We start from the raw sequence: 19,338 nt of genomic DNA, 5'->3' as shown, positions 1-19,338 counted from the left end.
CTCTCTCCCTGCCCCTACCCCCACTCATGTGCTCGCTCTTGCTCTCTCTCTCTCTCTCTCTCCCCCAAATAAATAAATAAATAAAATATTTTTTTTAAATGGGAAGACATGATAGACATCATTCCAAAGAACACATCCAGATGGCTAAGAGACACATGAAAAGATGCTCAACATCACTCATCATCAAAGAAATACAAATCAAAACTATAACGATGTATCACTTCACCAGTAGAATGTCTAAAATTAACAACACAGGGTATGACACTTATTGGCAAGGATACAGAGAAAGGGAACCCTCTTACACTGTTGGTGGGAATGTGAACTGGTGCAGCCACTCTGGAAAACCGTATGGAGGTTCCTCAAAAAGTTGAAAATAGGGAGTGGGCAAATAACCGCGGCTCTCCAGGCGGCCCGATGCTCGCACCGCGTCGAGGCGCAAGCAGGCGAAACCCCAGCACATCAACTCGGAGGAGGACCAGGGCGAGCAGCCCCCGCAGCAGCGGGCCCCGGAGTTTGCAGATGCGGCTGCAGCGCTGCGGGCCGCGGGGGAGCCGGGGGCTCCAGTGAACCACCCGGGGACCGGCAGTGAAGCCAACAGGGATGGAATGACTGCAAAGAGGACTCGTCGGGAGGAGGCTCACATCTGTGAGAAATGCTGTGCAGAGTTCTTCAGCTTCTCGGAGTTCTTAGAACATAAGAAAAATTGCACTAAAGCCCCACCGGTGCTCATGATGAACGACAGCGAGGGGCCGGTGCCTCGGGAGGAGCTCCCCGGGGGCTGGCCACGCGCCGCACAGCCCCGGCGGCCGAGCAGCCTGCCATCAACATTTATCCGAGCCCAGCCAACCTATGTCAAAGTCGAAGTCCCTGGTGCGTTTGTTGGACCTGCTACCCTGTCCCCAGGCACGACACCTTTGCTAACGGCCCAGCCACGCCGACAGGCCAAACAACACGGCTGCACACGGTGTGGGAAGAATTTCTCCTGGGCGAGCGCTCTTCAAATTCACGAGCGGCCACCCTCACTGGGGAGAAGCCTTTCGTGTGTGACATATGTGGGTGAGCTTTTACCACCAAAGGCAACTTGAAGGTCCACTGTATGACGCATGGGGCCAACAATAGCTGGGCACGCCGTGGGAGGAAGCTGGCCATCGAGAACACCATGGCTCTGTTAGGAACTGATGGGAAGAGAGTCCCTGAGATGTTTCCAAAGGAAATCTTGGCCCCTTCGGTGAACATGGAAGCAGTACACCACCGTGCTCAATGGAGGTCTGGCCATGAAGACCAATGAGATCTCTGTGATCCAGAGTGGGGGGATTCCTACCCTCCCAGTCTCCCTGGGGGCCAGCTCTATTGTGAACACCACCACTATCTCCGAGATGGATGGCTCCCAGGCTGCCATCAGTGCTGAAGTGGAAAAACCAGGTGCTGCCAACAGCGTCCCCAAACACCAATTCCCTCACTTCCTCGAAGAAAATAAGATTGCAGTCAGCTAAGCTCTTTGTCAAGGGAGAAATGCAGGCAGAATGACCTCTAGAACTCTACTTTTTTTTTTTCCTTGTTAAAAGAACCCATCTCCTCCTGTTTTTCTTACTGATGTGCAAATGATGTTTACAGTTGTGATCACAACCTCAGGCAAGTCCTACAATCAGATGTTGTTATGCTGCTTTGCAAAAAAAAAAAAAAAAAAAAATTGAAAAAATTGAAAAAATTGAAAAAATCGAAAAAAATCAAGAAAGAGAAAAGAAATTGAAAAAAGAAAAAAATTGAAAAAGAAAAAAACAAAAAATACTAAAACATATACAGACTAGAATTTCTTTTTCTTTAATTTTGGAAAGAAGCGGGTCCTGCAAAGTAGCGTTGTTACTTGCGACAAACTGTATACATAAAACCTTTGTACAACCAAGAGTAACAATTTACAAAGACTATCCTCCTATTTCAAGTTGGAACTTACTGAACTACAATGGACAAGACAACTGTTAGCCTAATTGGGGGAGGGTAGGTATTGTATACTTCCCTGGTGACTGTATGCGGGTACATGGACAAGATCTGGCATCTGTTTAGGGACCTGTTTCATATGACACCCCCCCCCATCCCTGTACCCATCCTTCCTTTTTTTTTTTTTTTTTTTGTTCCTGAATGTACTTTTTTTTTTTTTCTTTAAGGTTGTAGAATTACAAAATTCCTTCAACCTTGGGACCTTAGGTAGGATACCCTCAAATGGACTGGTTTAGTCCTTAGGGAGTCAATGTGTGTTGCTGCTTATTTAAATAGAGTTCATTCGGAGCCCCAAGAGTGCCAATGTACTCCCTACACTTTCCAGATGCCTCCTTCCTGAGCTACCAGGAGGGCTAGGCACCTAAGCAGGGACCCTCAGGTGACTTAATTTGGTTCGCCAGTGCCTACTCGATCAAAGACCTGGGTTTTCCTTCTTGAAGAAACTCACAGAAAGGGCATATTTCTTACAGGTTCACATACTACTTTGTACAAAAAAATGTCCTTGGTGCAGCTTATGCCAAGTTAGTATGAAGATTGTTCTTGAGTATTGCATGAAGGCTATGATGTTCGAACAGGCAAGTCATGGGTGTGAAAGCTTTAATTTATCTACCTCATTTATTTTTTATTTTTGTAGCCATAGTGTCTATTTTCCTATTTTATGACCGCTGAAGTGTTCTGACACCCTGTCTTAAACCTGAGTTGACATGTGGTGGGAGCAGCTGGACGTTGACGATACTTTCATGATTCTTTTTTTCTTTTAACTCTCACCCCCCCCCCTTTTTTTGTATATGTAATGATGAAACATGCTCTGATGGTTGAACAAGGAAGGAGAAAGAAAGACCTTAATTTCCAAGTGGAGAATCTCCTTCTTTGTGGAAAAGTAGATCAAGACTGTTAACAAAAGTTGGTCTGTGTTATTGCACCTGACTTTAGGATCCAAAAATTTTTTTGCCACGTTGTGCCTTTCCTTCTGGAATTGTAAGTTGAGAACACAATGCTAGTACCTGTTTACACTGTGAAGTGGATATTGTTACAGAGAACACGCCAGAGCCTTTCTCCCTGTTAAGCAAATCATGCCCGTGTGAATGTATAATCTGTGGAGAAACCCCTGTAGTTTTTACCTGCTGATGCTGTCTGTCTTGTTGGAGAATAAATTTTGGATGTTTCTTTTTTCTCCCCCCCCCAAAAAAAAAAGTTAAAAATAGAGCTCCCCTACAATTCAGCAATTGTACTACTAGGTTTTTACCCAAAGGATACTAAAATACTGATTCAAAAGTATACATGCACCCCCATGTTTATAGCAGCATTATCAATAATAGCTAAATTATGGAAAGAGACCAAATGTCCATCCACAGATAAGTGGATAAAGAAGAAGTGGTATATGTATACAATGAAATATCACTCAGCCATAAAGAAGAATGAAATCTTGAATGATGTGGATAGAGCTAGGGAGTATTATGCTAAGCAAAATAAGTCAGTCAGAGGACAAATACCATTTGATCTCACTCATATGTGGAATTTAAGAAACAAAATAGATGAACATGGAGGGGAGGAGAGAGGCAAACCAGAAAACAGACTCTTAACTATAGAAGAAAAACTGAGGGAGGGTTAGAGGAGGGGAGGTGGGCAGAGGAATGTGTTAAATAGGTGATGGGTATTAAAGAGGACACTTGTGATGAGCACTGGATGTTGGATGGAAGTGATGAATCACTAAGTTCTACACTGAAACTAATATTACATTGTATGTTAACTAACTGGAATTTAAATAAAAATTTGCACTTTTCCAACGGGCTACATACACTGCATGCAAATTAGTCATTTCCAGGAAACGGGTGCTGGCTTTGTAGGCTTCAACATGGAGACAACTAGGGGAACTGCTGAGCCGGTTCCTGGGGAACTGGTGTCTGTGGCACATGCTCTTTCTCTCCCAGCCGAGTCTTATGGCAATGATCCTGATATCAAGATGGCTTGGGCCACGAAAGCAATGCAGCATGCTGAAGTCTACTACAAGCTGATTTCATCAGTTGACCCACAGTTCCTGAAACTCACCAAAGTGGATGACCAAATCTATTCTGAGTTTCGGAAAACTTTTGAGAAACTCAGGATAAATGTGTTGGATCCAGAAGAACTCAAATTAGAGTCCACTAAAGAGAAGTGGAGACCATTCTGCTTGAAGTTTGACGGGGTTGTAAAAGACTTCAACTGTGGTACTTTGCTGCGACTGGACTGTTCTCAGGGCTACAATGAGGAAAATACCATCTTTGCCCCAGGATACAATTTCTTGCTATTGAAATTGCTCAGAACCGGGAAGGCTATAACAAAGCAGTTTACACCAGTGTTCATGACAAAGAAGAGAAAGAAGGCAACCATGGAAGAGAGAAAGGAGCTGACAGTGGACAAGCAGAAGAGAAAGGAGCCAACAGAGAAAGAGAAAAAGCAAAAACCAACAAAGGAGAAGAAAAAGAGAAAGAAGCCAACAAAGAAATCAGCAAGACTGGTGAAACAGCTATGTTAGGGATACAGGGAATAGCACTCTGGAAGCTGTGACTCAGCTAAGTCTACAGATTCCATGATGCCACTTGCACAGACCCCTGTGGTTAAATGTATGTCCAGGGCACCCGGGTGGCTCAGTAGTTGAGTGTCTACCTTTGGCTCAGGGTGTGATCCCAGAGTTCCAGGATTGAGTCCCACATCCGGCTCCTGCAGGGAGCCTGCTTCTCCCTCAGCCTACGTCTCTGTCTCTCTCTGTGTGTCTCTCATGAATAAATAAATAAAATATTAAAAAAAAAACTTGCAGAGTAAAATAAAATAATAAAAAATAATTTTTTTAATTTTTAACTTCAAAATATCAAAATTCATGAAAATTGCCTTAAATAACCCAAATTGCCTTATAACTAATGAAAGAGTTGAATCTATAGTCAAAATCTTCTGAAAAGAGATTTCCAGGTCCAGATGGTTTCACTGGAGAATTCGGCCAAACATTTAAAAAAGATATTACATCGGATCCCTGGGTGGCTCAGTGGTTTAGTGCTGCCTTTGGCCCAGGGCCTGATCCTGGGGTCCCTGGATCGAGTCCCACATCGGGCTCCCGGGTGGAGCCTGCTTCTCCCTCTGCCTGTGTCTCGCCTCTCTCTCTCTCTCCCTGTGTCTGTCATGAATAAATAAATAAAATCTTAAAAAAAAAAGATATTACACAAATTCTACACAGTCTCGTCCAGAAAATAGAAGAGGAGGGAACACTTCTCAACTAATTTTATGAAGTTAGCATGACCTTGATGACAAAACCAAAGACAGTACAAGAAAACTATAGACTAACATCCTTCATGAACAAAGATGCAAAAATCCTCAACAAAATATCACCAAATCTAATCCAGTAATATAAAAAATACACCATGACTAGGTGGAAAAAGAAACCTCATTCAACGTCTTAAAAATTAATCAATGTGGGGCACCTGGGTGACTCAGTGGTTGAGCATCTGTGGCTCAGATGGTGATCCCAGAGTCCTGGGATCAAGTCCCATATCAGGCTCCCGGTAGAGAGCCTGCTTCTCCCTCTGCCTCTCTCAATAAATCTTTTAAAAAATTAAATTAAAAAAATCTTCAGCAAACTAGGAATAGATGAGATCTTTCTCAATGTATTGAGAAAAGGCATTCTCAAAAAAAAAACCTACAGCTAACATATACTTACATGAAACAGTGAATGCTTTCCTTCTAAGGCCAGGAACTTGACAAAGATGTCTACTCTCAAGACTCCAACTCAATATTACTAGAATTCCAAAGAAATAAAGTGAAATAAAGTAAGAAATAAAGCAAAAAATAAAATAAAATGCATACAGATTAGAACAGTTTCACAATGTGTAGAAAAGCCAAGAAATCTACTTTTAAAACTTCCTAGAGCTAATAAATGTATTTAACGAGATTGAAGGCTACACAGCCAACACAAACACCGATCATATTTTCATACGGCAGCAATAAGCAATTGGATACCAAAATTTAAAACACAATACCACTTAAAATAGCTCCAAAAAATGAAATATCAAGGTATACATCTAAGGAAACTTTTACAGGAACTGTATACCATAAACCTCAAAACACTGATTTTAAAATAGATGTGAATAAATGAAGAGACATATTATGATCAAGGACTGGAAGACTCAACAGAGTAAAGATGTCATTTGATCTATAGGTTTAATGGAATTGCAATCATAATCTCAGCGATATTCTTGGCAATATAGGCAATCTAATTCATATATTTATATGGAAAAGCAAAGAGACTAGAGCAGCCACAATAAATTTGAAAAAAAAAAAAGTTGGAGCAATCACACTACTCTATTTTAAGATTTACTACAAAGCTGCAATGACCAAGAGTATATTATTAGTGGAGAAATAGATACAAAGCAATGGAAAAGAAAAGAACCTAGAAATAAAATCACAATACATTAATTTTTACCTTGATGCAAAGGCATTTCAATGAAGATAGGGTAGTTTTTTTAAACAAATGATGTTGGAACAATTGGGCATCCGTATGGGGAAAAAAACCTCAACCCATACCTGTACCATACACAAAAATTAGCTCAAAATGAGTTATAAATATAAATGTAAAGTGTAAAACTATATAATGGTTAGAAGAAGAAATATAAAAAGATTCATGGCCTGGGATTAGGCAAAGTTTTGGGACATGACACCAAAGACACAATCTATAAAAGAAAAATTTGTACTTAATCCAAATTAAAAGCTTTTACTCTATAAATGATACTGCTAAGATAATGAAAGACAAGCTAGAGACTGAGACAAGTTATTTGCAAATCATATGTCTGATAGAGGACTTGTATTCAGCATATATATGTATTTTTTTTTAATTCTCAAAACTCAATAATGAGACAGCAACTCAACTAAAAGATGAGAAAAAAAAACTTGAAAAAAACTTTCACTGAAGAGGATATTCAGAAGGCAAATTGGTGTAGTCTAACACCAATTTCAGTCAGCAGGGAAATGCAAATTAAAACCAGGATGAAATATTACCCAACACCTATTAAAATGGTAAAAATGAAAAATAATTGACAATACCAGGTGCTGACAAGTATGCAGAACAACTGTAACTCTCAAATACTGCTGATAGAAATGCAAAATGGCACAGCTACTCTGTAAAGTCATTTGGGAGTTTTTTTTAATAAAATTAGATGTATCTGATAATTCTACTCCAAAATATTTAGGAGAAAGAAGTCCATGTTCACAAAAAAATTGACACATGGGAGGTTACAGTAGCTCTAACAAAACTGCCAAAAATTAGAGAAAATCAAATGTCCTTAAATTGGTGAATGAATAAGCAAATTTGGTGTACCTTTACAATAGACTACTACTTGGCAATAGAAAAGAATGCACTATTGATACATGCAACAACTTAAATAAATCAAAAAGGCACTAAATGGAGTGAAAAAAATCTAATCTCAAAAAGTTACATATAGAATGATTCCATTTATGTAACATTCTTGAAAAAATAAAACTATATGATGGAAGAAGACTAGTAGTTTCCAGGGCCTAGGAGTCAGAGGAGGGTGTGATACAAAGATAGAATAGGAGGGAACTTCAGGCAGATGATGAAACTATTCTATATCCTGAGTGTGGTTGTGGTTACACAAATATATACAAGTATTAAGACTCATAGAACTGTCCACTAAAAAAAATGATAATTTAAGTGTATGTTAACTGTTTATAAACATTTTTAAAGTAAGATAGGACAGTTTTTGTTGGCCACAGCTCAATACATGCCAAAAGTGTGATTTGATTACTAAGAAAACCCCCATAAACAGCAAAAGCAAAACCGTCTTAGGCTGCATTAATGGAAGAATTAAATCCAAATCAAAGAAAGTATTGGATCTTATACTGATCAGACCACACTTACAGTTTTCTATTCTCTTTAGACATTGATAAAATCAACTATCTAGAGGAAGGAGACCAGAATGAATAGAGAATGGTGGAAAGAAGATATTTAGCCTGGAAAAGAGAAGGAATGACACGGCAATTCTCTTACTCTATTAGAAAAATTGCTCAATTGTTTACTAAGTCTTATTTTGTATCACTCCTCACGAAAGAATTGGCTCCCTGGGAAATAGTCACAAGAAGGCAGACCTCAGATTACTATAAAGAAAAGCTTTCTGATAATTCAAGTCATGAATAAGTACAATGACCTGCCTAGAGAAGCAGTGAGCTTCTCATCGTTGGAAATCATTGGACATGTTTAAGCAGATGTTAAATAACCATCTGTCAAGGTTATCCTCAAAGGGATTACTTACTTCACTGAGTAGGAGACTGATCTCTTTAACCTCTCGAGTCTCTTCAAACTCCATCTCCTGTATTCTAAATTATAAAGGTTGTTATAAATCATCCCCCACCCCTGCTGAGTGTATCTCCAAGTCTCTACAATTCATTGGATTGTACATTAGGTACAGAGTGCTCACAAAATCCCTTCGGATTCATCCTAAAACTGATGGTCCCAGAACAGCCTTCGAGGGGCTGTTTTAATGATTTCCAACCTGCAACAGTAAAGATATGCAGAGGAACATGTGAAAAAATCAAACTTGTGCAAAGAATGGATAACTTCTAATAAGAATGTATAGGGAATATTTGATTCTGCTCTATTAATGCTTGATGAGTTATTGTATCTTCCCAAAAATGAACTAAAATGAGGTTTGAGATTGTTTTTGACTTCCCTGACCTTGTCATTGCTCTAGTCTAGAAAAGGAAACTGGAAATTTCCAGGTCTTAAAATTTACCAAAGGGCAAAAAGAAATACCCCTATTCTTTCCCGTTCGTCTCAATTATTTGAATCTCACTCTTTATATTTTACTCTCTAGTCTTCTCAGCAAGAATTATCTCAGTCTAAACATTCCAAAAGTCTGGCAGTAAGTAAGGAGCAAGAGTGCCTAGTTAAGGTTATCATGGGCAGCATCAAGGCAGGTTCAGCAGTCATCAGGCTGACAGGAATTGGGACAAGGGGAAGGCTATGGAGATTAGTTTCATCCAGCAGGACATGAATCAAGCCAAGTGATCACTATTGATATATCTGAGGTTGGAAGTACAAGATTTAAAACAGTAGATCTAGGCATGACTTAGATAAGACTTCAATTAGACATCGTGTGGCACTCCAATGATTCCAAGAGAGCCAAGTTGTGTGCCCAAGTCCAAGGCTGTAATGATGCCTTCCCACATCAGAGTCCGCAGGCCTACCTGGCCTCATCCTCTTAGTAGAACTCTCATTCTGAATTATTTACTAAAGTCTTTTTGACTCTTTTTGGGGTGTTCCTGGGGGTACAGCTGTTCCCTTTGCAAGTCCATTATAGAATTAAAAGTCTGTTTGGCAGACAAAAATAATCTATAGTATGAGAAGATCACTCATTGTGGTAGGTAATCACTGGAAGGGAGCATAGTTGGGGGTTCTGGGGTTCTGGTAAGGTTTCTTGATCTAGGTGTATTCAGATTGAAAATCCTAGTTGTATACTTATGATCTCCATACTTTTCTGTATCTATGTTATCATAATATAAATATAAAATTAAAATGTTCCCAAGATAAGGGAAAAGCCCTGAGCAGCAGCTTCACAAGGCCACTCTGGCTACTGGGCGGCCAGGAGTACAATCACTTAGCCAGAGCGCTAGACTCTCAGTCCTCTTCCTTTCTTTCCCTGTGTGTGTGGCTGCTCACACATGCTCACTCATACGTGTGCACACACCCAAACACAAACAAGATGAGGCACCAGAGGCAGCAAGCACAGTCCAGAGGAGGGCTTTTTGCCTTATCTTCCCAACCCTGACCATAACTCCAGGACTTGGCTCATGTCCTTCTAAGGACCAAGATTTGAAATTCTACTCCTCAGTGTTGGAAAAGGGGTCCTCCTTCTCTTGGTAGAAATCCAGACTTCTGAGATGAAGAAAATAAGATAACTTTAAGCATCAGTAAACTAATGACACCATATATGTAGAGTTATGTATATTTAGCAAAAAAAAACAAAAACAAAAAAAAAACAAAAAAAAAGAAGTACATCAAAATGTTAACGGTTTTTATTTCTGAGACATGGGATGAGTTGCATCTTTTTCTTTGTCTTTTTCTCTCATTTTTATATTTTCTATAATGATTGAATACTACTTTATAATAAGAAAATACATGCTATAAATAAAAATTTATGTTTATATATTACATTAGCACTTCCAACTCTACAAGCATAAGTTTTCTCAGTGGGTTCTCTGTCTAGTTTTGATACAAGTCCTTTATTGGACAGGAGTTCGGCAAATTTTTTTTTCTTTTCTTTTCTTTTTTATTTTTTTATTTTTTAGATTTTATTTTTTTAAGAGGCAGAGAGAGTGAGAGAGAGAGGCAGAGGGAGAAACAGACTCCCCACTAAGCAAAGAACCTGATGTAGGGCTCTTGATCCCAGGACTGGAAGATCATGACCTGAGCCAAAGACAGATGCTTAACTGACTGAGCCACCCAGGCACCCCTCGGTAAATATTTTCTTTCAGTCCATGGTTTGTCTTTTAACAGTCTGTTTTAAAACAAGCAGACTGGGATCCCTGAGTGGCGCAGCGGTTTGGCGCCTGCCTTTGGCCCAGGGCGCGATCCTGGAGACCCGGGATCGAATCCCACGTCGGGCTCCCGGTGCATGGAGCCTGCTTCTCCCTCTTCCTGTGTGTCTCTGCCTCTCTCTCTGTGTGACTATCATAAATAAGTTAAAATTAAAAAAATAAAATAAAACAAACAGACTCTCTTAACAGTCTGTTTTGCAGAGCAGAGGTCTTAGATTTAAATAAAGTCCAACTTACCACTTTTTTTGTTTCATGGATTATTCTTTTGGTTGTATCTAAAAACTCATCACCATTTATTGATTCTTACAATAATTCTCTGATATTATTACCTCCATTTTGCAAATGAGGAAACCAAACCTCAAAGGTGAACTTGACTAAGCTCATGTGAGCAAAACTAATGGATTTGGGACTGATATATTCCAATACTCATTCCACTATGCAATGTTGTAATGCTATCTAACTCTGTTCTTCTTTTTGTTTTCTTTGCCTTTCTTTCCTCTTTTCTTGGAAGCTTATTTTTTAAGTTTGTTTTTTTTTTTTTTAAACCTAGGGAAAACATGTCTTGCCAGAAGACATGACAACTTCCAGAGAATAAGAGATTGATGAAGCTGGTCCAAAGGTTATCACAATGGCATTGATAGAAACATGCTCTAAGGTGCAGTGTCAAGTGTTGTGGAAGCTAAGGGCTCATTTCTCTAGAAACACACATACTCACATTTTGCATACAATTTTAGGTGTTCTGGATGCCATTGCTGCTTTATAATTAGTTTAGCACCTGGCCGTCTGGGATACATATGAAATAATATAAAGAAATAACATCTATGAAAGCACTAGCATAGCTCCTGTGTAGAGGAGGCACTCAATAAATTCTCATTTAATCTGAAGTCTGATTAATTTGATTAATAGTACTTTTTGCCTTCAAGCAAGGAATCTATACCCACTGGGTTTAATATAGTCTGGTTACAAGAATTCGCCACAGGGTGTCACTATTGTTCTAGAGAAAAAATTAACAGCATTAAACCATCCCCCTCCTTCCCCCCGCCCCCCACTTCACCCCGCCGCCCACTCCACCCCACCCCTTTAATTTAAAAAACAAAGTGATGACTGTGTGGTGAGGGGGGATGAGGAAGGGCATTACTTTTGTATTCTAATAGCTTTTTAAATTTTTAATATTAACACAATTCATTGCTTTTGAATGTCATAAAAATGTTGCATCAACATATTTTGGGTTACTGAGCAGTTGTCCAGGGTGTAAAAAAAAAATTAAAAAGCACTGTTTGGGTTCAGAAAGTTTACTTCACTCCAGAGGATCCATGGGGAGTCTCAGTGACTCATTTACTCATTCATCAAAGATTTGTTGCCTGCTGTGTGCTATGCATTATGTAAATCATAGTATATCCAGAGGTTTGGCATATCTAGTCACTTTCACAATGGCTCTGAGTGATTAGACTCCTGCTTAGAGTAGCAATAGGATAGGGATTTGGTTCAGGATTCCTACAGAGAATTGTTCACCCCAAACAGCCTCTCATAGTTATTCGACCTGATAAATGTCATAATAGTCCTACATCCTAGCATGCTGCCTGGGGTAATATCCATCCATCACTACTAAAATGAGCAGCAGTCACCTGTAAAATATCCATCTGGCATGTGCCTTCCTCCTTCTGGGCACCACTGATGGCACAGATAAAGGGACAAAGACAACAACATTCAGATGAGCAGTTTTGTTTTGTTTGTTTTTTAAGTAGGCTCCACACACAGGGTAGGGCTCAAACTCAGGATCCTAAGAAGGAGAGTCATTTGCTCTATTCACTGAGCCGGCCAGGTGCCCCCAACAGTTTTGTTCTTCAACAGCATTTTTGGGATATTTACATACTGTAAAATTCACCCATGTGAAAATGTACAAGTAGTGGGATTTAGCATATTCAGAGAGTTGTGGAATCGTCCCCATTACCTAATTCCACAACATTTTCGTTAGCCCAAAAGAAAACCACACACCCACTAGCAGTCACTCCCACCCTTTCCCCAGGCTCTGGCAACCACTTATCTACTTTACGTCTTGCTGGATTCACTTACACTGGACATTTCATATAAATGGAGTCATAATACATGAACGGTTTGTAAATAGCAAAAGAAAGCAATTCTTTCATCTCTACTCCAACTACCATACTTTGGGTAGATTCCTGCTTTCAGAAAAGTGCTTTTAGAAAAGTGCCCAATATGTAATCTATAAATTCCTATAATAGTCATCATGAACTCCTTTGGGGGAATTTTTTTTACCTCAACAGCACATCCAAATGGGAGTGAAATTGGTTTCACTCAGGACAAAAGTGGCTGAAATCAGTCATCTTCTGAAATCGTTACTTTCTAAGCATGGCCTGTGAGAATGTGGGCTGTTTGGGCCCAAGACTTACACCTATTATCTTATACTCTTAAGTAGGAGACAAGAAAAACTAAATATAAAGCTCTGCTCTCTCTCTTCATTAATCATTAAATAAATACCCAAGTCCTCCCCCATGGCCCACAGCATAGAAAATTCTATGAGCCAACAGTAACCTGCCTGGTGGTGAAGAAGGGCATCCACAGAGAGAAATCCATGCTAGGCATTGTGCTGGCATTCCTCCCCCAATTCTGTAAGTACTATAAGAATGAGAAAATGAGGGCAGCCTAGGTGGCTCAGCGGTTTAGTGCTGCCTTCAGCCAGGGGCCTGATCCTGGACACCTGGGATTGAGTCCCCAGTCGGGCTCCCTGCAGGGAACCTGCTTCCCCCTCTGCCTGTGTCTCTGCCTCTCTCTCTCTCTCTCTCTCTCTCTCTGTTTCTCTCATAAATAAATAAAATATTTTTTTAAAAAAAAAGAGAAAATGAGACTTAGTGAGATTCAATAACTTACCCAAGCAAGGCTACATGCCTAGTACGTGGAAGTGTTTAGTAAAGGATAAAAGCACAGAATCAGAAGCCAAGCTTTCTGGGTTTAAATCCTGAATTCTACAGCACACTACCTGTGTGAACTTCAGCAAGTTCTTTTAGCTCTCCGTGCTTCAGACGGCCTCTGTAAGGAAGGGATCCTAATAACACGGACCTTATGGGGAGGCTGTAAGTAAGGTTCAAGTAAGTTAGTACCGAAAGCACTTATAGCAATGCCTGGCATATGAAAAGCCCTATAAAAGTATTGACTGTAAATATTATCAGAATCCAGATTTGCCTGGATTTAAAGTTCTTGCCCCTAATGCAAAACCATGCCTCTCCATGCTTACCCTATATTCTCGAAGAATTAGGAGATCTGTGGCCTGAGCTGAACTGACAGTGCTGTGGCATGTGATGTCTCAATTAATGTGTGAGCCTGCTACAGTGAGCACATTGGTGGTACCGCCCTGTTCACACTGCAGACAATGTCCACTGCATCTTATTTCCACCCCCCACACAAACACTCTATGTAAATACCACAGCTCTGGCCTGAATTGCAATAGTGCGCATTATAAGGATGAAAGAGAAGGGTGTGAGAGCAGTTGCCTCCTGCAACAACTCTTTTACATCACTGTAGAAGCAGAATAATAAAACTTCACTGTCACTTTCAAGAAAAAGAGAAGCAAAACCAGGCTAACGAATTGATAACCTGAACTAATGACCAGGAAGGTATTTTCCTGCCCACATCCCAAAGCAAAGGAACCATTAAGACATTAAGATGATTTACAGCAACAGGGGGTTACTGTTACTGGTTTTGACAGCAATTGTCTTTAAGAGGATGGGTCCTGCAGTCCTACAAGTCTACTTAGATTTCCAGAAGGAGAGAACTCTAAGAAAAAAAAAAAAAAAAAGCTGTTTCCTAAAGCATAAAGAGGGCAAACGTGTATCTTAAGTTTTCTTTTTAATTTTTTTTTTTGTTAAGCAATCTCTATGCCTAATGTGGGGCTTAACTCATAACCCCAAGATCAAGAGTCACATGGTCTACTGACTGAGCCAGCCAGGCACCCTGAATTTTAAGTTTTCCTAATAAAATGTATTATCTCTGTATCTGTACAACTATCTGCTTGCCTCTCTGGAATCATTTTAGTGAAGAATTAATAGGCAGTAAATAAACAAATCCGGCCAGCCCGGGTGGCTCAGCGGTTTAGCGCCGCCTTCAGTCCAGGGTATGATCCTGGAGACCCGGGCTCGAGTCCCAGGTCGGGCTCCCTGCATGGGGCTTACTTCTCCCTCTGCCTGTGTCTTTGTCTCTCTCTCTCTCTCTCTCGAATAAATAAATAAAATCTTTAAAAACAAAAGATTTTCATTATTCTGCAAATGCCTACAGTATCTCTCTTTACAGAAGGAATTCTCAAACTTGGCTATACACTGTAGTCACATGAAGATGCAGGGGCTGTGCCCACAGAGATCTCTGACTCCATGGATCCAGGATACAGCACGGGTATCAGGAATTTCATAGGCTCCCAAGTTAGGAGTAGCCACATTTTTAAAACTCAGTTGGCAGTGCTCAGTTGGCAGTCACATGTCCTCTGGTCCTGTGTCAGTTTCAGCTATCCTGGAGGACAGGCCTCCCTAGAGATTCCTCCACTACTAAGTGGGTTTTAAGTTTTTATATGTTCCATGATCTACTGATTATCTCTGACCATCCCAAACCAAGCCTTCAGAGCAGTTGTCCTAAATGGGCACGAATTAGGGAGAGTTCTTACAATCTCAACTAAAATGAACCTGGTAGGGACCCCTGGGTGGCTCAGTTGGTTAAGCGTCTGCCTTCAGCTCAGGTCATGATCCTGCAGTCCTAGGATGGAGCCCTGCATAGGGCTCCCTGCTTCTCTCTCTGCCCCTCAACCCGCTCATGCTCGCACACATGCTCTCTCTCTCAAATAAATAAATAAAATCTTTTTTAAAAAGGAGAGAGGGGGATCCCTGGGTGGCTCAGTGGTTTAACGCCTGCCTTCAGCCAGGGTGTGATCCTGGAGACGCGGGATCGAGTCCCACATCAGGCTCCCTGCATGGAGCCTGCTTCTCTCTCTGCCTGTGTCTCTGCCTCTGTGTGTGTGTGTGTGTCTCTCATGAATGAATAAATAAAATCTTTTAAAAAATAAAATAAAAAATAAAAAGAGAGAGAAAAGAAAAAAATTATTTGAGATTATAATTGGTGCTATTTACCAGAGATCTTTGGTTGCCTTGTATGCCTTGCATCTTTCAAGACGGTCAATGAAGAAAATAGCATAAACATCTACACTGCTGGATGCACAAATCATGCAAAGAAAAATAAAATAAAATGAACCTGGTATTTACTCAAGTCCAGAGATGAGCTGAAGAAAGAAGTTGACTGTAAACTACCAGAATCTTAGCTCTGGTAATGAGTATAGACTGTTTAAAAATTATATTCATATGTTCAATTCTGTTGCTTTTCTCTCTTATAAGCTAGAATTATATTACTTCAGCAGAGGTCCTTTTTTTTTTTTTAGATTTTATTTATTTATTCATGAGAGACACACACACAGGGAGAGGCAAAGGAGAGAAGCAGGCTCCATGCAGGGAGCCCAACATGGGACTCGATCCCTGGTCTCCAGGATCATACCCTGGGCTGAAGGCAGGCGCTAAACCGCTGAGCCACCCAGCCATCCAGCAGAGGTCCTACATAAAGATATATCAGGATGAAAATTTGCATTTAACTATAAAGCAGTGTGTTTCCTTTCTTGCTATCATAGAAAGATGGAAATCAAATGGAAACTACCAAGCAAAACCAGAACATGACTGAGCCAGTGAGAGTGAATACTGAATTATTTTCACAGACATGTATAAAGCATCCGCTAAGTGGTTGGTACTGTGCTAGGTACTCGAGATTCAGAAATGTCCCTCCTGAGGCTAACCACCTAGTGAGGAAACCGATAATTTCAATGTATTGTGGGCAACACTGTCCTAGAAAGGAAGAACAGGAAGGAGACTTGAACTCAAAGAGGGGATATGTGGGTGGGGGCAGGGAAGCCCTCAGATAGACGTGATGCTTTTGATAAGTTTTTTTTTTTTTTTTTTGCTTTTGATAAGTTTTAAAAGATATGTGCTATCCTGGGGTGCCTGGGTGGTACAGTCCGTTAAGCAACTGACTCTTGGTTTGGGCTCAGGTGGTGATCTCGGGATTGTGAGATTGAGCCCTGTGTCAGGCTCCGTGCTCAGAGCAGTCTGCTTAAGATTCTCTCTCCTTCTCCCTCTGCCCTTCTCCCCTGCAGACACAGTCTCTCTAAAATAAATAGATCTTAAAAATAAAAAATAAAAAGATGTGCAGGCACCTGGGTGGCTTAGTCAGTTAAGTGTCTGCCTTTGGCTCAGGTCGTGATCCCAGGGTCCTGGGATCAAGTCCTATGTCAGACTCTCTGCTCAGCCAGGAGCCTGCCTCTCCCTCTCCCTCTACCCCTCTCCCCTGCTCATGATCTCTCTCTCACACACTCACTGTCTCTCTCAAATAAATAAAATCTTTTTTTAAAAAAAAAAAGATGTGCTATCCAAGTAAAGTGAACAATTGAGGTTTAGTGAGGAGGGCCGTATTTAATCATATTCTATCTCCCATATGTTCTGAACCAAATGAGAAATTGGCCCATGGGTCAACTAAGATAAAAAATTTCAACTTTATTATTGCTACTTTCACATTACTCTAAGAATGACCATGACTTTACCAGAGGGAGCGTAGGAAACAGTGATAGAGCATCCTGTGATTTTCAGCTGCTTATCACAGTGAAGCTTCTAGTCACATTTCCTAGAATCTAGGGTTATGTAAAAAGGACAGTTTGCTAAATATGTTCAAATTATTCCTTAGCATTCTGTGAGCAAAGCACCTTCATCAGAGTCCATAGAAACCCATGAGGAAAACATGCCTTTATTTCCCACAAATTATGGTTGGAAAAAATTATTCTTTGTTTCTATTTAAACTCATCCCAGAGTCAATTCTAAACTGTATAGTCTATTTGGCGCACATTGATTTATGGACACTCACAACTTATCAAACCTAGTCCTAAAAGCTAAACGGGAAAATTCAAAACCAGCTTTTTTATTTTTTTAAGGTTTTATTTATTAGTTCATGAGAGACATAGAGAGAGAGGCAGAGACACAGGCAGAGGGAGAAGCAGGCTCCATGCAAGGAGCCCGACGTGGGACTCGTTCCCGAGGCTCCAGGATCACGCCCTGGGCTGAAAACGGGGCTAAACCACTGAGCCACCCGGGCGACCCATGACCACCATCTTATAGAGCCCAGAGGCCTCACAAATGTGTGATAAAATTTTAGGAACTGTTGCTGCAGCATTGTTTTAAACTTTTTAATTAAAAATACATTTATTAAATTTAATTTTTAAATTTCTTTACTTAGATATATGCATGTGTATGTATGTATCTGTGTGTGTAAGGCAAAATCAGATCCAAAGTGATCAAAATCACAGTAAAGCCACTCTACTGGAGAAGGTAAAATTAGGCAGTTTGTTTAGGAAATCTAATTTTTTTGCCTATATTTTTCAACCTTCCTATCCTTTTTTTTCTGCTGCTCTATTTTCATCCTACCTAAGATAAATTTTATGGTTGCCCTCTAACCCAAAATGATAGTAGAGTTATATAAAATATAAGACTTCACTTAATTTGTAAAATTTTTAATTAATTTTTAATATTAACATTGCTCAACAATACGATTAAATAACGACTGTATTTAAAGCTCTCTATTAAAAAGTAATAAATAAAGCTCTCTATTGTGAATGCAACTGTTGTCTGAAGTACATTCTGACACATGGATTCAGTTACAAATATAGTTTTGAAAAGCAATGAAAAAATCTCAGTTGAAAAAATGAGATCCTGAAACCCCATTTTTTTTTTTACCTAAGATAAACTTGTACATTGGTAGCTCAAAAAAGATATATATATATATATATATATATATATATATATATATATAATTTGGTGATCTAAAAATTGATCAAGGCCTATGGTGATCAAATGATAAAATTTGCTTTCTTTTAAAAAATGTTTATAATAGAAATTATAATTAACCTAATTAAAGAAATGTGTGGGTTTTTTTCTTTTTTTAGATTTATTTATTTATTCATGATAGGCATAGAGACACAGAGACAGAGACAGAGACACAGGCTGAGGGAGAAGCAGGCTCCATGTAGGGAGTCCGACATGGGACTTGATCCCGGGTCTCCAGGATTGTGCCCTGGGCCAAAGGCAGGCGCCAAACCATTGTGCCACCCAGGGATCCCCAATGTGTGGGTTTTTAAAAATAAAACTTGCAGATTCTTTTTTAGTCAATTCAACTTATTTTTCACTTTCATCCAAACTGGTAAAATAATTTAGCTCACTTGTTACTTGTAGTCCTTTAGAGGGGAAGCTTTTATAAACTAGTTACCAGTTTATTCTGGGAATCTGGTTAAGTTGTTTCTGGGACTTTTGATCAGGAATGGACAATATTGAAGAGTCAAAAAATCACTGATATTATCTATAATAGGTGTTTGGTGTGGGCTGGTGAGGTGCATATAGAGCTCCAACTACTTACCCCAATTCCACCTCCACTGAGCTTAGACTGTACCTCATATACTGCTCATCATCCACCTGACTCTCATTTCATCAAAAGGCTGACATTATAAAACAGTGACTCAGTGAGAGAGGAATGAGTAAGAAGCCAAAAACATAAATAGAATCCTATTATGCTTGCTCCTCTTTCACATGTGCCTTTGGAGTACACGAGTGAGTGAGTGAGTGAGTGAGTTAAAAGGCATCTGAATTTGAGTAACAAAATAAAGATAGTATTGTATTATAACTC

At 39.8% G+C, this 19,338-nt stretch overlaps 2 pseudogenes; both read left to right on the top strand.

Moving 5' to 3' along the window:
• Nucleotides 1-212: 212 nt before the first annotated feature.
• On the top strand, nucleotides 213-1,493 carry LOC140624094 (sal-like protein 4 pseudogene; annotated as a pseudogene).
• Nucleotides 1,494-3,825: 2,332 nt separating this feature from the next.
• Nucleotides 3,826-4,510, top strand: LOC140624141 (protein PBDC1 pseudogene; annotated as a pseudogene).
• The last annotated feature ends 14,828 nt before the right edge of the window (nucleotides 4,511-19,338 follow it).

This window comes from Canis lupus, chromosome 34 (genome assembly GCF_048164855.1).
Source record: "Canis lupus baileyi chromosome 34, mCanLup2.hap1, whole genome shotgun sequence".
Lineage (NCBI taxonomy): Eukaryota > Metazoa > Chordata > Mammalia > Carnivora > Canidae > Canis > Canis lupus.
The sequence above is the reverse complement of the archived record's forward strand: the minus strand, read 5'-3'. Positions and strand labels throughout refer to the sequence as shown.